Source organism: Poecilia formosa, unplaced genomic scaffold (assembly GCF_000485575.1).
Source record: "Poecilia formosa unplaced genomic scaffold, Poecilia_formosa-5.1.2 Scaffold82, whole genome shotgun sequence".
NCBI classification, from domain to species: Eukaryota; Metazoa; Chordata; class Actinopteri; order Cyprinodontiformes; family Poeciliidae; genus Poecilia; species Poecilia formosa.
The window spans coordinates 1,317,655-1,323,385 of record NW_006800021.1 but is presented as its reverse complement, the minus strand read 5'-3'; the positions used below and the strand labels follow the sequence as shown (position 1 = coordinate 1,323,385).

The 5,731-nt window shown below is 41.5% G+C and overlaps 1 protein-coding gene and 1 long non-coding RNA gene across 3 annotated transcripts in view; one reads left to right on the top strand and one right to left on the bottom strand.

Annotated features, from left to right (window-relative positions):
- The window catches only part of LOC107836771 (uncharacterized), a 19,024-nt gene extending 15,092 nt beyond the window's left edge, over positions 1–3,932 (top strand). Inside the window, exon 3 of the long non-coding RNA XR_001662724.1 lies at positions 3,916–3,932. This is a non-coding gene — a long non-coding RNA (uncharacterized LOC107836771). The remainder of the gene's footprint in view (positions 1–3,915) is intronic.
- The window catches only part of galnt9 (polypeptide N-acetylgalactosaminyltransferase 9), a 77,375-nt gene that overhangs the window by 48,658 nt on the left and 22,986 nt on the right, over positions 1–5,731 (bottom strand). The gene's annotated exons all lie outside the window — the stretch shown is intronic.

The following is a 5,731-nucleotide window of genomic DNA, read 5'->3' as shown; positions in this document are numbered from 1 at the left end:
GACAGTCTTATTCACTCCCCTTCAAATAAAGTTTTACCCTTAGAGTGATGCACTATGGCTCAATTGTGAAATTTCTCACCAGACAGTTTAGCTAATAGTGACATCTACTCATGCGTGGCAATGACAATTTGTGAGGTTTCCGTATTGGGCAGGTAGTATTTGCAGCTCTGGAGGGGAAAAGCTTTAATTTCATGCTCTGTTATCAATCACTTCCATTACCACACTTTGCTTGCGTTTGACGGCAGAGACTAATAAAGGAAAAGCTAAAACCAAGGAGGGTGTTTTTGATGAAGGACACCGCATAGGTCTATTTATATTTTTAAACTCTGTCTTCCTGCACTTTTGGGAGAATAAAAAGCTGTGAATTTTTATATTGATAACCCCTCCACCATATAATTTCAGTCTCTCCCTGCACTTTTATGCCTTTCCCCGAACGACTCGGTGCTCTTTCTCGCAGCTTCCTCTTCTGTCTGACTTGCCAGGTCTATAAATACAATGAAAAATCTGGCAGCGAGCGTGAGTAGGGATTTTTTTTTTCTTTTTTTTTTTGCATTACAGCTCTACTTTGCAAAGACTTGAGCGTGACACGGCGAGTACGCAAAAAAAAGAATGATTGGATGCATATTTCACTGCCGTTCGCTTACACGAGCACTAACGAGGTTGTGTCTCATGAATTTTGCCGAAGTGGTGTCTTGAAAATGTCAATGTGGGAGGTGGTGGGGGAGGGGGTACAAGGCAGTCGGATGGCTTCTAAGCAAAACGTGTTGGAGGTGAGGAGGATTTTAGCGCCCAGATCATAAAATGATATTGTAGTTCCATTGCCCTGGTTATGGGATCCAATTTGGGGCATCAGTCAACCTTAAATTTGTACCTGTCCGCAGTGGCAGGGGAAGCCTTGTAAAGCTGTAACAGGATGAGCGATCGGCTCATCTGTTAGTAATGGGACTGAGCGCTCCGGCCAGCTCTCATAATTTGATCCGGAACAAGCTTTGACAGAAACAGAGCACCAGATTAAGATGCATTCCTATCACACCACCTCCTGCTTGCTTCCCTTAGCAGCCTGCAGCTCTAGCCCCTCTGACTTTTCTCTTCCCCCGCCCCACGCTTACCCCGCTGGCCACTTTTATTTGCTGTGAAATTTCACATTAACCTCCCATAACCTGCAGAATGCAGGCAAGACCAAAGCAACTTTCCAATCTGCGAGCACTTTTCCCTGAAAGATAACCGTTTTGCCTTGTCACCTCCCCTTTCTGCCCCTCCGCCTCACCCCCCCACCCTCTTTCCCCATTTCAAGAGATAAACTCTAGCAGTGAAAAGAGTAACAATTTGCAGTAGGAGCTCCTGCGCCACAAAGACCTTATGATCCCATTCTGCAGTATCAGGCACTTAGAAGATGAGGTAAGCTTGTTTCTCCGGGCTTCCTCTCCAGTTATCGTCCTCCCGCAGGCGGACAAACACAGACGAGGGGTTGTCAGGGGGCAATCGCGGGGAGGGGGCAGAACGCAGCATGTGCCATGTTTCAATAAAGTTTTGGATTTAACTGCCATTTTTCATCAAAATCAGAAATCAAATCTTGGGCAAAGCGACCGTGGATATAGAGGCGAGATTAGGTGTAATTGAATAGGAATCCTCTTGATAGAGGAGAACTGGAGGTTGAAAGGCGGCGTTGGTGCTTTCAGATGAATTTTGGATTTGTGTGAGAAAACAAAAACCTGCATTCCTCCTTGTTTGTTTTGCCGGGGATTCTGTAATCTCACCAGCTTGCCTGCGTTTATTGTTTTTTCTCCCGCATCGTTCCCCCGTGAGCCGATGTCGTACTCATGAGCCTCCCAAGGACGGCGGATGGCGGGCCCAGAGTTACCGTAATATACAGCCTACTTAAGACCCCTTTGTATCCAAGTTAAGAATGTCACTCGCACAAGTGAAGGGCAGAGGGAGAGAAATATAGGCTAGCAGGTGGCGAATGGGGATTACAGGCTTTTGTGGAAGATGCTATTGGGACTGTAATTATCATGAATTGGTTTTGCTGCAGACAAGGCGTATTGAAAAAGACAGGGGGTTGGAAAAATGTGTAGGTTTCTCTGCCTTGGTGATGGAGTATGGCTCCCTGTAGTCAACACACACCTCTCTGCTCAATGATTCCTATTCAGCAGTTTAATGCCTATTAGAACCAAACACATGTGTTTGACCTTAAGGACTTTATGCCTTTAGACACTTTTAATGCAAAGTTGCTCTAAAAGTTACATTAAAAGTCCATTAAAAGTGCCAACTTTGCATGACTTTGTAAATTATGATAATTTAATGCAAAGTTGGCTTTTTAATTGACTTTCAATGCAACTTTTAGAGCAACTTTGCATTAAAAGTGTCATTATTTACCAAATGACACTTCATGACAACTGTCATATACATTCATAAAGACTTCTTTATGTTCATAAAAGGTGTTATGTCATGTTTATGACAGTGTCATGTCAGTCTTATGCACACCCCTTCAAATAAAGTGTTACTGAAAAGCTCTTCCCAGGTGTATTGGTCAGATTTCAGGCTCCCTGTTTTTGATAACCACCAAATGGGGTGGGTGAATTTCTGAATGCCTGAAGCACCTCTGGCTGAAGCTGCACACCAAGTTGAAGAGATGAAAATGGATTGGTTTGTATTGAATTTGACACACATTTGTATTCTTAAAGAATGTATTTAAAACACATTTACAGATTACTTGACAGCCACAAGTTAGACTACCGAAGTGAGACTGCAGTCAGAAAAAAGTAACTTAAAGTCTACAACACAATCCTAAACATCCAAAGTATCTCAAACAGTAAATGTCCAGAAAACAAAATCATATATTCAACACCAAGTCCTCCACACTGCTTATACAATGTCTAGTGCTTAGATTTCAAAACTCTTGAGGGACCAATGCAGCACAGCCAGGCTTCCTGAAGCTAACTGGACTCATGATGCCATTATACTAATTTGATAACAGTCAAACATAGCATAATGGTAGCATTATCCTCCGTAGTCAATCAGGGATTTCTATTTTTGTTTGTGTGCTTGGTTAAATTGAAAGTTTACTTCTTCACATTGAAAATCCTTGTCGCCTGAAAATATGATAAAAACAAGATCAAATTGAGATCAATTTATCGACGTAATTGAATGTCTGGTATAATGTCCTGTTAAATGATGCATAAACAGATTTTTCTCTTTTAAATTCGATTCCTTCTCAACAGCGTAGAACATATTTTTTTTGTTGCAGAACCCCAAGAGGACATCTATCTCTATCTTCTTTGTTTTTAACCATCTTTATCTGGGATTAGGTTGTTAGAGCAACACTTCCAGCAGATACTTCCAGACTTCTTGGTCCTTAGCGGCCTCTCTCGGCTTTTCCAGAGGGACCCCAGGCCAGACAGGGCTGCAATGTGGATGACTGACAGCCTTGACTAGGCTCTCTTATTACCAAGACAGACTGGTGCAGTGTCTGTGACACTGCGGCGGCTGTCCTGGTCTGCCTTTCTCTATTTGTGTCCTGCTCAGTTATACCCCTAGTCATTAAAATGACACTAAGGCACCAAATTCCTTTCAATAGTCCACGACTTGAGATGAACTTGTTGTTTGAAATCCATCTATTCCTAGCTGAGGACATTCACTTCAAATATGGGGGTGATACTTCTGAACAATCTGCTAAAAATCACTCCGCTACCAGCTGGAGGCTTCTTTGTTTTTATAAGAATCATGCATTATAAATGTACAATACTGTGCTGAAGTAACGGGTCGCAGTTGTGTACTCATGATCAAAGCATTTTTATCTGTTGAAATTACATTCACATTGAGAGAGAAGGACACTTCAGCAGCCGTGCTGTCTGTCATGTGACCTGCTCTGTGCTGCGTTGTTCTTGGACCCCTTCAGCTACCCCAGAGGAGCAGCACACTCAAAACACAAAATAGCACTTCATTTAATCCACAACTTTTACTGCAAGTTTTGCCTAAACCAAATTACAGCATGAATAAGCAAAACATAGAGTCGTTAGCAAAACATGCTAAAGACAGCCTTTCGCTTCAGCAACCATCTCTGTATAAAAACAATGTCAGGCGGAGGAAGAATTAAAGGCCGTTTAGTCAGATATGTCTTTAGAGCAGTCTTTCTCAAACTGAGATGTGCAGCTGTGCTGAGTGCGATATGTCTGTGATGAGGCGGTGAACAACGCTGCGCCCCACGCTGACTAACTGCATCTTAACACCTACAATAAAATTATTTATGTTGGGTTAGCTACTGGCTGAAACAAAATGTTTTGTTTTTGCCAAAGCAACTCAAGTCTTCTTCTCCTTTATTATGTTTCTAAATTACAAATAGCCCTAAAACTTCATTCGTGCACACAATACTTGTAGCAAAGAACTTTTTTGATTTCCATGTGTTTTCCATTATTGGAAAGCTTAGTATTCATACTTTCAGAATCTGTAAATAACTCAAAAGGCCCCCAGTTGACATGTTCGTTGTTTTACTGTGACCAGTCGCATTTAAAAACAACACCACCTTCATATTTAGAAACGTATATTTTCATTTCAGATTGCGTATATTAAGATGTTGCGTTATTGGGTGGGGAGCAATTTCAAGTTAGGTGGTCCATGAGTGTTTGAGAAACACTGCTGTATTCAAACAATGAAGCTATCAGCATTTTAGGTAACACTTTCTGGGCATTTAAGTAACTTTCCTAACTTGTATTGGAGCAGCACATTGACGCTGATGTGCAGAAATTCCAGTACGGAAAAACTATCCATCAGTAGTAGGATACAGAATCTTCCAGGACATCATTGGTGGGTGAGTTAAGTGGAACACAATCAGAATCCAAATTCAGACCTAAGCCCTGAATTTGGAAACAGTGTTAATTATTACATAGTCACAGTATTAATTTTTATATAGCAATGGACTGAAGGTAGTCACTGAAAAATGTCTCTTCTTAAACTGATCAGGGACAAAAATTTATGAAGGAGCCTTCCACAGTTACAATCACAATACAGAAAAAAAGCACAGCTCTGCCAGGGTCACCGACTAGAAATTAGCATCAAACTTAAGCAAACTATTTTCTTTAATCAGTTCTATAAGAAACAAAAATGCAAGTAGGTAAGCATTTCATGTTGCAAACTATGTTACAACCTATATGAATAAATAAATGAATGCTGAAAAAAGTCTTTGAACATGTACTTGGTTGAAATTAGCAGAATTAAATGCTAACATCTCAGAAGTATAATATACTGAACCTTAAAAATGTGTTGATGTAAACATCAAGTGATTTATTTTAAATATCTGGACTTCTCAGCTAGAATGTGTCTGCATGATAAATATGGTCTGAAACTGATATTATTATCTCCTATTTCTTCTGAAATAGGTTACAAGATTTTGACTGTAAGTTATGATAACAAGCTAGCCTGGGTAGTTAGAGATCTTTCTCCACAGTACTTATCTTAGCATATCAGCCAGATGAGTCAAGGGAAAACAGCAGTTCAAGATTGTGTTACTTCCTATAATTCTGGTTTGATGCTTCTTCTCTTCTTAACAGTCTTGCTCTAATAGCTAAGGGGGCCGGTCCTAACTCGGAGGCCGGTCCTAACTCGGAGGCCGGTCCTGACTCGGAGGCCGGTCCTGACTCTGAGGCCGGTCCTGACTCGGAGGCCGGTCCTGACTCGGAGGCCGGTCCTGACTCTGAGGCCGGTCCTGACTCGGAGGCCGGTCCCGACTCGGAGG